This window comes from Mobula hypostoma, chromosome 3 (assembly GCF_963921235.1).
Source record: "Mobula hypostoma chromosome 3, sMobHyp1.1, whole genome shotgun sequence".
Lineage (NCBI taxonomy): Eukaryota > Metazoa > Chordata > Chondrichthyes > Myliobatiformes > Myliobatidae > Mobula > Mobula hypostoma.
The window spans coordinates 100,395,543-100,409,193 of NC_086099.1; positions in this window are offsets into that span (position 1 = coordinate 100,395,543).

Sequence of the window (13,651 nt, forward strand, 5' to 3'; positions counted from 1 at the left end):
CTGCCAATTTCAGAATTTCCATGCCATCTTTATAAGAGGCAGCATCTTTGTCAAAATAGTTCCAAAGAATAACGCAAGCATTCCTTAAGCCATCATTTCCCGTTTTTCTCTCATGCTTAAGTTCTGTAAGAAATAAGTTAAATTGGCCTCCTAGACTCAAGTGGGCACTATCTAGCAGGATACAGTGCTGAGGTGTTATCCATGCAAGTGGCACTAATGGTAAGAGCGAATTTTTTTAAGGTTCCCGACATTTTCTTCCTATCAGCTACCAAAGGGAGCATGGGAGAAGTCTCTGGTGCCCCTCCCCTCCTCCCTGTCACCTATGGTCCACTCTCCTCAACTATCAGATTCCTTATTCTTCATCCTTTACCTTTTCCACATATCCTCTCCCGGCTTATAACCTCATCACACATCCCCCCCACCTTCTTATTGTGGCTTCTTCCCCCTTCCTTTCCAGTCCTGATGAAGGATCTTGGCCCAAAGCGCTGACTGTTTATTCCTCTCCATAAATGCTACCCTGACCTGCTGAGTTCCTCCAGCATTTAGAGTCTGTTCCTGTAAGGAATTATGAGTTTGCATTGAAGTTAATGGACAGAAGATTCATAATGTGCCTTTCTGGGATGAAGGAGTTGACCTATGATCTTTGTTTCTGGACACCCACCATCAATTGACTTGTCTGATCAACTCTCATGCCAATTCAATGTGGCTGAGATGTGAACTGAGAGAAGCTGTTGTGAACATTGAAGGGAGGACTCATAAATCATTTTATATAAGGATAACCACTGAGGCCGAAAGATGCTGAGTGTAAAACTTCAACAGGACAGTGCAAATGTTTTAATTTAAGTAATTTAATAGAGTTCCTAGTTTTTATGTGAATGAACAGCAAAGGTCATAGCTTTCTGTCATAAATTCCAATTTCTTCCAATTTCAGCTGTAAAAGAAACGCAACACCACACAACCTATAACTTAATTAAGTGAGTTACTGATGCTGGGAAAATATTGACTGCACTGGAGTGAATTGTGCACAACTGTGCCTCGAGCTAATTCTCGATGGCACAGTTTGGCCTGGGCATGATCGCTGCCATGATTTACTGTGTACAAAACATTTTTATGGGGAACCTGTGCATAAAGAAGCGAGGAATTTGGTCCAGATTCTAGGTGAATGCATTTTATGATATTTTTTATTTAAATTTGTCACAGAAATGCTTTTATTTAATAATAAATTATTAATAAAGTGTGTCTGATCACATAAGTTCAAGATGGTGATAATAGATTCTAATAAAGTTAAATTGAGTCTTTTCCTCTTGTCAGTGTTACGAAAATGATGCTTTTGTACTGAAATATTTGTTTTTATATTTTAATAAACTTTAGATACACAAAAAATAAAATTGCCATGGTATTTTATTAGGATTCATGCAGATTATTATCATATTTCAAAAATCCCACAAAATAATGTGCAGATGGTTCAGTATGCATTCGATTTTATTGAGACTAGCAGCACCTTCAGGTCATCATATAAAATTAAAACAGAATTTAGGGTGAAAATACAAGGTGTAATTTCATTATGTTTAGCTCATGATTAGTATTCCGTTTCTGCAATGGTAAATTGATCATTTAAGGTACTTTAGTAGCACAATATATGAACAGAAGTCATTATCTGAATGGTGCTCTGATATACTCAGTGTTTGCATTATATCACCTTACTGGATGACATAAACATCCTACTATACATCTATTTCATCCAGCATTCCCATCGTGGTTCTGTCTATTGGTTTGTACTCTCCCTTCAGTCCTGTAACTCACTGGCCGAGCCACTTCACCTAACTCCATTATTGACAGTCACCCTCATGCACCTTGATGCAACTCTCTAGAATGCATCTTTCTCACCTTCTTTAAAATAATAATTAAAGCAACTTCTTTCGACCAGTTTTTATAATTTAGCTTTTGTTGATAGCAGTATTTATTCTTCAAACCTCTGTAAAATATCGTGGTAGGACAATGAATGGGAACTCATCACTGCCTGCAGGTTGGAATAGCCGTTAAAAGTAATGATGAAGTCCTGTCATAAAGCTTCACTTTATAGGTCAGGTATAATAGAGAGAAAGACAGGAGCCAAATGGCACAAAATTAACTCTGTCACTCAATAGGAGATATTAGGATAGATGACTTTGATGTAATGGGAGGTCTCTATAGAGTCATAGTGTACTACAGCACAAAAACAGGCCCTTTGGCCCATCTAATCCATGAGAGCCTAGAGCCATCGACCTGCACTTGGACCATATCCCTTCATACCCTCCCATCCATGTACCGATCCAAATTTTCCGTAGATGTCGGAAATGAACCTGCATCAGCCACTTTCACTGTCAGCTCGTTCCACAATCTCACCACCCTCTGGGTGAAGATGCTCCCCTCATGTTCCCCTTAATCATTTCACCTTTCACCCTTAACCACGGTTACAGCTGCAGCTCCCCGCTTGATAGAGGTGGTGCTGTTGGCTGGACCTGCAGTCAGGTGTCCCGTAAATGCAGCCATTCAGTTGCAGGAAGGGTGGAGTATGTAGAAGAAGGTGTGCATAGCCGGGTATGGAAGTTGGATAAGTAGACAGGGAGTGGGGGATCCTGCATGTCCCATGAGGAAACATTTCTAGCGCTGCTTAGGGCAGGCCGATGAGGTTCCCACTCTTGCTCCCTATGAAATGTCGAGGAATATTGCGAGGCAAGGGAACTGCCAAGGGAAGGAGTTCATTTTCTATGCCCTCGGTTAAGGATTTGCCTAATTCCTCAACAGATGCAGCACCTTGAGATCAGGATTCCCCGTATACTGCATTGGAAGCACCACAAAGAACACTGGCAGAACTCCAGTGGTATCCTCAGACCTTCAGGACAAATCTGAGCCCCGTCACTTGCAGAAGTTCTCTGATGACTCTGCAGTGGTGGGTGTATCAGAGGTAGGCAGGAGTCAGAGTACAGAGGACTGGTGGACAAGTTTGTGGAGTGGTGTGGAAGGAATCACCTGCTCCTGAATGTGGCCAAAACCAGGGAGATGATGATTGATTTTAGGAGGGAGAGGACTGTGACGAGTCCTTATACATTCTGGGAGAAGTTGCGATGATGGAGCAGTGTTAGCTTGATAACAGACTTGACTGGAAAACCAACACCAAGGCTGTTTTCAAGAAGGGGATGAGCAGACTCTATTTTCAAAGGAAGCCGAGATCCTTCAATGTGTGTAGCAGAACGTTGGAGATTTTTTACCAGTCTGTTGTAGCGAGTGCAGTCTTCTTTGCAGCTTTATGTTGGAGGAGCAGCATCGGTGCTGGTGATGCAAAAAGATTAAATAAACTGATCAAAATAGCTGGATCTGACCTGGGCTACAACCCAGACTCTTTTTAGTCGGTGGCGGAGAGGGGGCCACTAAACAAACTGTTATCCATTATGAGCAACCTGGCACATCCTCTCCATGACCTATTGAATAAGCAGTGAAGCACCTTTTCAAACAGACTCCTTCAGCTCCACTGTCACAAAGATCGTTACAGAAAATCTTTCCTTCCAAATGCAAAAGCATGTACAACAGTTCATCTCTGTGTGACAGCAGGACACACATCATGGTACAATAGTCTCTGTTATTATTTCACCCATTATTATTGCACAATATTGCACATTGGTAAATTATTATTATGTACGTTATTATTCTGTACTTTATTATTTGTTAATACTATTATTATATTTATTGTTATTGCTAAGTGTGTTTTTAAATGTTGCTTCTGTAACAAAATAATTTTCCACTCAGGATCAATAAAGTACTTATTATTATTGTTATTACTAATATCATCAGGTCTCAATCCCCAGTGCTGGCGTCCTTCCGCCCCACTCACGGACATGCCTGGAGGTGCTTTCCCTGCTGGGGCACTCAAAGCCTTGCATACCCATTGTGGTGCATTGGGTGAAGGGGAATGTGCAGTGATGGATGGCAGTGGTGAATACTGGGGAACTCCGGATAACCCTGACATTTGGAGGGTTCCCTGGGTTACTAGAGAGTGTTTAGGGTGTTTCCTTCATCCTGCTCGGGAGATTACTCTGCAGATGGCCATCAGACCAGGACAGTCAGGAGCCATGACCGCTCAGGTGCAGGTATCTCCTGAGTGCCACCTGGGTATCAACGTGCTGAGGAAAGGTGTAAATCTCTGCAGATAAGCAAGGTTTCTCTTACCTTTGGGGTGTCTCTGGCAAAGGAACTGGTAGGTTTCGCCAAGTGATCCCGCTCCCCTCGAGGATGGTCAACAACAAAGAGTATTGGATCCCAGGAGGCACCAATGAGATCAGGGAGATCGTAGGTGTCCTGCTACATGAGGGTGTCACTCACCCTGCCTTCTTCCCCTATAACAGCCCAGTAAGGTCTCCCAGTTAGCGTTAATTGTCTTGCAGTGTCGCTTGGCCGAGCCATTGATGTTCTGTTAGAATTCTGATGAATAAACTCTGGTCGCCGTTTCTACATTGGAGTCCGTCTTTCCTCCACACCTGAATTCTGACATTGTCAGTGTACATCGTGGCATGAAAGGTCCTGATGGAGTTGAGCCATCTCCATGAACAGTCTTTTCATGTCCCTGCCCGGTAATGACCTTTGTATCCATGATGAAGTCTCCTCACCCATACAGTGGGTTAAGCTGTACTGCAGCACATTCCAATGGATGGTGTACAAGTATCTGAATCGCAACAATGCTTCAGACCGTTGAGTCTTCATGAGGGCGCCATCACATGCTGCAGAAGGGGTGCTGCTGATACCAATCCCCTTTAATGAAGAAGAACAGGACCTTTGGAGAAACTTGTCCAGCTTCTCGGCTTTTGGCACTCTGTTTCTGAGAAAGTCCATTCCAGCCAACCTTGCCCCATCATATCGGAATGGCTTTAAAGAAATTGAGACTCAGTAACCCCCGGGGTTTTAAGGACTGGAACTTCTCTACATACGAAACCTGACGCAGATTGGGGGACCGCTTCGTCGAGCACCTCCGCTCCATCCGCCACAATGGACAGGATCTCCCGGTTGCCACTCTCTTCAACTCTGCTTCACATTTCCATTCAGATATGTCCATACATGGCCTCCTCTACTGCCATGATGAGGCTAAACTCAGGTTGGAGGAGCAACACCTCATATACCGTCTAAGTAGTCTCCAGCCTCTTGGTATGAACAGAATTCTCCAACTTCCGGTAATTCCACCCCCCTCCCTTCCCCTATCCCTATTTCACTCTGCCCCCTCCCCCAGCTGCCTATCACCTCTCTCATGGTTCTGCCTCCTTCTACTAACCATTGTGTTTTCCCCTATTCTTTCTTCACCTTTCCTGCCTATCATCTCCCTGCTTCCCCTTCCCCACCCCTTTATCTTTCCCCTTACCGGTTTTTCACCTGGAACCTACCGGCCTTCTCCTTCCCGCCCTCCCCCCTCCTTCTTTATAGGGCCTCTGCCCCTTCCCTCTTCAGTCCTGACGAAAGGTTCCGGCCCGAAACGTTGACTGATCATTTCCACGGATGCTGCCCAACCTGTTGAGTTCCTCCAGTGTGTTGTGAGTGTTGCTTTGACCCCAGAATCGGCAGAATATTTGTCAACTACATACGATTTGTCAACTTCCATTTAGCCAATGATGTCAGAGCCTCAGTGGGGTTTAGACATAGAGTGCAGTAACCATGCAGTCTCCTTTTACTCTCAGGTCGCTGTGGACCAGGGAGACAGGGTGTCACAGAAACTGTAAACAGTGGGAGGTATGCTGTAGTGCACAGGTCCGTAAACACTTGAGTTAAGTATTTGCCACTTGTGTATGTTTATTATCTGTTTTTCCCTGCCACTTTGGGCACCAGCCTGTAATCAAGTTTAGCTTGAAGGATCATTGAATGTTTAGTCTCATGCTCTTGTAATTTGAGGGATTTACATAAGTACCGTTTGACTTAGATATTTGGTTGAGTGTTTCACTGTTTGTCTTGTGTAAATAAATAGCTGGCATGCTTACTCACAATCAGTGTCTTCCGTCTCACTCCTCGACTCCGCGAATCTGCTTTCTTGCAACGGGATACAAAAGGCTTTCTAAAGGGAAAACCTGGCCTGACAAACCTATTGGAATTCTTTGAGGAAATAGCAAGTAGGATAGACAAAGGAGAGTCAGTGGATGTTGGTTACTAGGATTTTCAGAAGGCCTTTGCTCGACAAGGTGCTGCACATGAGGCTGCTTAACAAGAGCTCTTGGTAGTACAGGGAAGGTACTTGCAGTGATAGCAGATTGCTGACTGGTAAGAGGCAAAGAGTGGCAATAAAGGGGACCTTTTCTGTTTGGCTGCCGGTGACTAGTGGAGTGCTGCAGGATTCAGTGTTGCAACTGATTCTTTTCATGTTGTATTACAAGGATTCAGATGAAGGAATTGATGACTTTTTGACAAGTTTGCAGTCAATAGATTGGTAGTGCAGGATGTCTGCAGAAGGACTTAGATTGGAGGAATGGGCAAAGGAAGTGGCAGGTGGAATATAATGTGGGGAAGTATGTGGTAATGCATTTTGGTAGAAGGAATAAAGGTGTGGAATTTTTTCTAAATGAGGAGAAAATTCAAAACTCAAAGATGCTGAGGGATTTGTGGAGTATTCTCTAAAGGTTAATAAGGCACTGGTCAGACCGCTCTTGGAGTACTGTGTGCAGTTTTGGGCCCATTATCGATGAAAAGATATGCTGGCATTGGAGAGAGTCCAGAGGAGGTTCATGAGAATGATAGCAGGAATGATAGCATTAACATATGAGGAGCATCTGATGGCTCTGGGTCTGTACTCACTACAGTTTAGAAGAATGAGGGAGGATCTCGTTGAAACTTATTAAATGAAGTGGACATGGAGAGGATGTTTTCTATAGTTGGGGAGTCTAGAAGCAGAGGGCACAGCCTCAGAATTGAAGAATGTCCATTTAGAACAGAGATGAGGAAAAATATCTTGAGCCAGAGGGTAGTGAATCTGTCGAATTCATGGCCACAGTTGGCTGTATAGGCCAAGTCATTGAGTAGATTTAAGGCGGAGGTTAATAGGTGCTTGATTAATCAAGGTGTCAAAGGTTATGGGGAGAAAGCAGGAAAATATGGTTGAGGGGGATAATAACTCAGCCATGATGGAATGGTAGAATTGACTCGATGGGCTGAATAGGCTAATTCTGCTCCTATATCTTATGGCCTTACAGTCTTATACCGTTTGCAAACACTCCTGCAGTTCAGGTGCAAAACATCCCATCTGCACAGGTCCCACCTACTCTGGAAGAGAGCCAAATGATCCAAAAATCTGAAGCCTTCCTTCTTGCACCATCTCCTTAGCCACATATTAACTATCTTCCTATTTCTGGCCTCACTAGCACATGACATGCATAGCCATCTTGTGAGCAAAACCCTGGACGTCCTGTCCTTTAACTTAGCACCTAACTCCCTGGACTTTTCACCCTTCATACCCATGTCATCGGTACTGACACGTACCTCTGGCTGCTCACCTCCCACTTAAGAGGGAGATGAAGTAAGATGATGCCATTAAGTGGCGACTTTTTGTGTGCAGCTCGGATGGGAATCATTAAATATTCCTGTTTAGGGCTATTACAGCTGAAATGCACAGTCATATCCATGGGTACTTCAGTAAACAGCATTGTTTTAAGAAAAGAATCTATCAATATTCAAAATCGCCGAGCCTCAGACGGCAGATTCGGATCATGAATGTGTTTCCCCTTTACGAAAACAGAAGCAGGGCACTGCACCGGCCCACAGGTATGCATGAACACAGAGGCTTTGGGACTTCCACTCCCAACTATCCTACTGGTGAATGTACAGTCATGGGAAAATGAAACTGATGACCTAAGAGCAAGATTACAGTGCCAGAGGAACTTCAGGGACTGTTGTGTACTCTGCTTTCTGGAAACATGGCTCACACTGCAAATGCAGATGCAGTGCTGCAGCTCGATGGCTTCATCATTCTTCACAAAGCCAAGATATCTCAGTCTTTTAAAGGCAGAGGATATAGAATATGATTTGTCATTAACTTGTCTTTTTAATGTTCAAACGTGGCAGTTCTGTCTCTGTGCTGCTCACCTGACCTGGAACATCTGGTGGTCAAATGTCAGCAGTTTCTCTGCTGATGGAGTTTTCTGCCATCATTCTGGTAGCGGTGTACATTCCATCTCAGGCCAATGTCAGTCAGTCAGGAGATACTGAGGAATGTATTCAGCAATTACAAAACAGAGCACCCTGATGCCTTCCCTATCATTGTGGGAGATTTCAACCAGGCCAGCTTGAAGAAGCCTCTGAACAATTACTACCAACATATCACCTGTTGAACCAGAGGAGCCAACACACTTGACCACTGTTATACGACCATCAGTGATGCTTACCATGCCATCCCATGCCCATCTTTGGAAAGACCAATCACCTAGCTGTACTTCTACTCCCCACGTATATACAGAGACTAAAGTCTGTAGCACCTGTGGTAAGGAGCAAGAAGATATGGGCGAGGGAGGTGGAAGAGCACTATAGGACTGCTTTGAATCGGTGAACTGCACACCATCCAGGGATTCATCTTTGAACCTAAATGAATGCATTACATTGCCTCCATCAAGACCTATGTTGATGAGTATGTGCCTTCAAGAACAATCTGGAGACCAAACCACGGATAATATAGGTGATTCATGGTCTGCTGGGGGCTTGGTATTTGGCATTCAAGACCGGTCTTACAGAACTATGAGAAATCCAGTTATGACATTTAGTTGAGGTTAGAGGTGAAGTTGGATGAAATTAGGTGTGGGTCAACTGTGGCAGTGTTTGCAGGTGATTACTTCCTACAAAGTGAAACCTAACATCATAAATGGCAGTTATGCTCCATTTTCAGATAAGCTCAACACCTTTTATGCACACTTTGAAAGAGAGAATACAACTCCACCTTTGCAAGTCCCTGCAGCACCTGGTGACCCTGTGAATTGTGTCTCAGAGGCTGACTTCATAACATCTTTCAAGAGAGTGAGTTCTCACAAGGCATCAAGCTATGATGGTGTACCTGGTAGGGCTCTGAAAACCTGTGCCAACAAACAGGTGGAGGTATTCAAGGACATTTTCAATGTCTCACTGTCAGAGTCAGAGGTTTCCACTTGCTTCAAAAGGGCAGCAATCAGACCAGTGCCCAAAAAGTGCAGGGTGTGCCGACTCAACAACTGTTGCCCAATGGCACTCACAACTACTGTGTTGAAGAGCTTTGAGAGGTTGGTCATGGTCAGAATCTACTCCTGCCTAAGCACTGAAATTTGCCTTTCACCACAATAGGTCTACAGCAGGTGCAATTTCACTGGCTCTCCACTCAGCCTTAGATCATCTGGAGAATAGTAATACTCACATCAGCCAAATTAACTACAGCTCAGCAATGAATACAATCCTACCCTCAGTCCTAATCAACAAGCTCCACAAAACCTGTGCCCCTGTACCTCCCTCTGCAACTGGAGACTTGACTTCTTCATTGAAAGACCTCAGTCAATGCAGATTGGAAATAGCATCTCCTCTTCACTCTCAATCAACACTAGTGTACCTCAGGGATGTGTGCTGAGCCCACTGCTCTACTTCCTTTATACCCATGACTATGTGGCTAGGCACTCCTCAAATGCCATCTATAAATTTGCTAATGACACAACAATTTCAGATGGTGACAAGGAGGCATACAAGAGCAAGATAGATCAACTGGTTGAGTAGTGACACTGCATCAACCTTGCACTCAAGCATCAGTTGAACCAAGAAATTGATTGTGGACATCAGGAATGGGAATTCAAGGGAATATACGCTAGTCTTCATCAATGGATCAGAAGTGAAAAGGTTAGAGCAACACTCACAACACGCTGGGGGAACTCAGCAGGACGGGCAGCATCCGTGGAAATGATCAGTCAACATTTTGGGCCAGAACCCTTCATCAGGACTGAAGAAGGAAGGGGCAGAGGCCCTATAAAGAAGGTGGGGGGAGGGTGGGAAGGAGAAGGCTGGTAGGTTCCAGGTGAAAAACCAGTAAGGGGAAAGATAAAGGGGTGGGGGAGGGGAAGCAGGGAGGTGATAGGCAGGAAAGGGGAAGAAGGAATAGGGGAAAACACAATGGGTAGCAGAAGGAGAGGAAACCATGAGGGAGGTGAGAGGCAGCTGGGGGACGGGGCAGAGTGAAATAGGGATAGAAGAAGGGAGGGGGAGGGAATTACCGGAAATTGGAGAATTCTATGTTCATACCAAAGACTACCTAGACAGTATATGAGGTGTTTTTCCTCCAACCTGAGTTTAGCCTCATCCTGGCAATAGAGGAGGCCATGTATGGACACATTCGAATGGGAATGTGAAGCAGAGTTGAAGTGGGTGGCAACCGGGAGATCCTGTCTGTTGTGGCGGATGGAGTGGATGTGCTCGACGAAGCGGTCCCCCAGTCTGCGTCAGGTTTCACCGATGTAGAGGAAGCCACACCGGGAGCACTGGATGCAATAGATGGCCCAACAAACTCACAAGTGAAGTGTTGCCTCACCTGGAAGGACTGTTTAGGGTTCTGAATGGTGGCAAGAGAGGAGGTGTAGGGACAGGTGTAGCACTTTCCCTTACAGGGATAAGTGCCGGGTGGGAGATCCGTGGGGATGGACGTGTGGATCAGGGAGTTGCGAAGGGACCGATCCCTGCGGAAAGCGGAGGGTGTGGAGAGGGAAAGATGTGTTTAGTGGTGGGGTCCTGTTGAAGGTGGCGGAAGTGCTGGATCCGGAGGCTGGTGGGGTGGTAACTGAGGACTGTCCCTGTTATGGTGGCGGGAGGATGGGGTGAGGACTGAAGTGCGGGAAATGGAGGAGATGCAGGTGAGGGCATCATTGATAACGGCAGAAGGGAAACCACGATCCTTAAAGAAAGAGGACATTTGATATGTCCCGGAACAGAAAACCTCATCCTGGGAGCAGATACGGTGGAGACGGAGGAACTGGGAATAGGGAATGGCATTTTTGCATGTGGCAGGGTGGGAAGAGGTATAGTCGAGGTGGTTATGAGAGTCAGTGGGCTTGTAGGAGATATCAGCAGACAGTCTGTCTCCAGAGATGGAGACCGAGAGATCGAGAAAGGGGAGACAAATGTCCGAGATTGACCAAGTGAATTTGAGGGCTGGGTGGAAGTTTGAAGTAAAGTCGATGAAATTGACGAGCTCAGCATGGGTGCAGGAAGCAGCCCCAATGTAGTCGACAATGTCGCGAAGTAAAAGTTGGGGAGCAGTACCAGAATAGATTTGGAGCACAGACTGTTCTACATAACCAATGAAGAGGCAGGTATAGCTAGGACCCATGCGAGTGGTTAGCATTTTCAAGATCCTGGCTGTCAACAACACTGAGGACCTCTCCCGGGGCCAGCATATTGTTGCAATTACAAGGAGGGCACGATAGTAACTATATTTCATTGGGAGTTTGAGCAGACTTGGTATGTCACCATAGACACTCACCAGTTGCTACAGATGGATTATGGAGAGCATGATAACTGGTTGCAACACCATCTGGTATGGAGGGGTCACTGCAGAGGATCAGAAAAAGCCACAGTCAGTCAGCTCCATTATGGGCACTAGTCACTTCAGCATTCAGGGTATGTTCAAAAGGTGATGTCTCAAGAAGGTGGCATCCAAGATTAGAAACTTCCGACATGCTCTCCTCTCATAGCTACCATTAAGGTGGAGGTACAGGAGCCTGAAGACACATATTCAATGTTTCAGGAACAGCTTCTTCCCTCCCACCATCAGATTTATCTATGGACAAAGAACCCATAAACGTTACAGTGCCAATAAAAAGTATTCACCTCCCCACCCCCCCAGAAGATTTCATGTTTTATTGTTTTACAACATTGAATCACAATGGGTTTAGTTTGGCTTTTTTGACACTGATCAACAGAAAAAACTCTTTTGTGTCAAAGTGAAAACAAATTTCTATAAATTCCAATTAGAACTGCAATTTTTCCCCATTTTCCTTTACAAAACTGCTCAAACTCTGTCAGATTGCATGGGGTTCGTGAGTGAACAGCCAATTTCACGTCCAGCCACAAATTCTCAATTGGATTGAGTTCTGGACACTGACTTGTCCGCTCCAGGACATTAACTTTGTAGTTTTTAAGCCATTTCTGTTTAGCTTTGGCTTTATGTTTGGGTTCATTGTCTTGCTGGAAAACAAATTTTCACCCAAATTGCAGTTCTCTTGCAGACTGCATCAGGTTTTCCTCCAGGATTTCCCTGCATTTTGCTGCATTCATTTTACCCTCTACCTTCACAAGCTTTCCAGGGCCTGCTGCAGTGAAGCATCTCCAGAGCGTGATGCAGCCACCACCGTGCTTCATGGTAGGGATGGTGTGTTTTTGACAATGTTGGTGTTTGGTTTACACCAAACCTAGTCCTGTCAAAGGGTTTCAACACGGAGTGTCGACTGCATTTTTTTCTGTAGATGCTGCCTGCCCTGCTGAGTTCCTCCAGCACTTTGTGTGTGTTGACCAAACATAGTGTTTAGTTTGATGGCCAAAAAGCTCACTTTTGGTTTCACCAGACCATAGAACCTTTTTCCAGCTGACTTCAGATTCTCCCACATGAGTTCTAGCAAACTCTAGCCAAGATTTCATGTAAGTTTTTTTCAACAGTGTCTTTCTCTTTACCACTCTCCCATAAAGCTGTGACTGGTGAAGCACCTGGGCAACCGTTGTTATATATGCAGTCTCTCCCATCTCAGCCATTGAAGCTTGTAACTCCTCCAGAGTTGTCATAGGTCTCTTGGTGGTCTCCCTCACTAGTCCCCTTCTTGCATGGTCACTCAGCTTTTGAGGACAGCCTGCTCTTGGCATATTTCCAACTGTGCCATATTCTTTCCCGTTCTTGATGATTTACTTAAAACTGTATTCCAAGGGATATTCAGTGACTTGGAAATGTTCTTGTATCCATCTCCTGACTTGTGCTTTTCAATAAGCTTTTCGCAGAGTTGCTTGAAGTGTTATTTTGTCTTCATGGTGTAGTTTTTGCCAGGACACTGACTCACCAGCAGTTGTATCTTCCAGATACAGGTGTATTTTTACTACAATTAATTGAAACACTTTGACTGCACACAGTTTATATACAGCTAGGACACCTGTGATGATTCGGTGTGTCATATTAAAGGGGATGAATACTTATGTCATCAATTATTTTCTGTTTTATATTTGTAATTAATTAAATCATTTTGTAGAAATCTGTTTTCACTTTGATACGTAAAAGTCTTTTACTGTTCATCGGTTTAAAACAAAAGTCAAACTAAATCCACTGTGATACAATATTGTAAAATAATAAAAAATGATAACTTCCAAGGGGGGTGAGAATACTTTTTTAAAGGCACTGTACCTCAGTATTTTCCTGTTTTTTTTGTACTACATATTTCATTTATTTTACATATATATATAGTAATTTATAGTTTATATTATTAAGTATTGCAATGGACTGCTGCTTCTGATACTTACCTGAAAATGTTTTGAAGGATCTCAATGATGAAAAAGGTGTTGAAAGGTGGAGGTGAATTGCGGCAAATTCAAAGCTTTGATGGCTGAAGGCGGGGTGGCCAGTCATAGAGCCATTACAGCAATTTTAATTAACTTAGGACTTGGATATCAC